The sequence below is a fragment of the Octopus bimaculoides genome, chromosome 20 (assembly GCF_046866305.1).
Source record: "Octopus bimaculoides isolate indiv1 chromosome 20, ASM4686630v1, whole genome shotgun sequence".
Lineage (NCBI taxonomy): Eukaryota > Metazoa > Mollusca > Cephalopoda > Octopoda > Octopodidae > Octopus > Octopus bimaculoides.
This window is the reverse complement of record NC_142947.1, coordinates 35,591,719-35,592,153: the sequence shown is the minus strand read 5'-3', so window position 1 is coordinate 35,592,153 and position 435 is coordinate 35,591,719.

Here is a 435-nt window from a genome sequence, read left to right as displayed (position 1 = left end):
AAGCATACATACACACACATACTTTATACACATGAGCATTATCATCATGTATTAAGGCCGCGCGGTGGCCGAATTGTTAACGTACTGGGGAAAATGCTTCGCGGCATTTCGACCGTCTTTGAGCTCTGAGTTCAAATTTCGCCGATGCTGGCTTTGCTTTTTCATCCTTTCAAGGTCGATAAAATAATTACCAGTTCAGCATTGAGGTCGCTTTAATTGACTTATGCTCTTCCCCGAACTTGCTGGCCTTGTGGCAGAATTTGAAATTACTATTTACCCGCTTGCTCGTGTTTGATTAAACAAGTTTGTGTGGTGGAGAGGGGTGATACACACATACATGCATACACTCAAAATGCTTATACCTCATTGTAAGGGGCCAAAGGCAAGGAGATCGGTATTGTCTAATGCTCTCCACTCCGGGCTCTTATATAGACC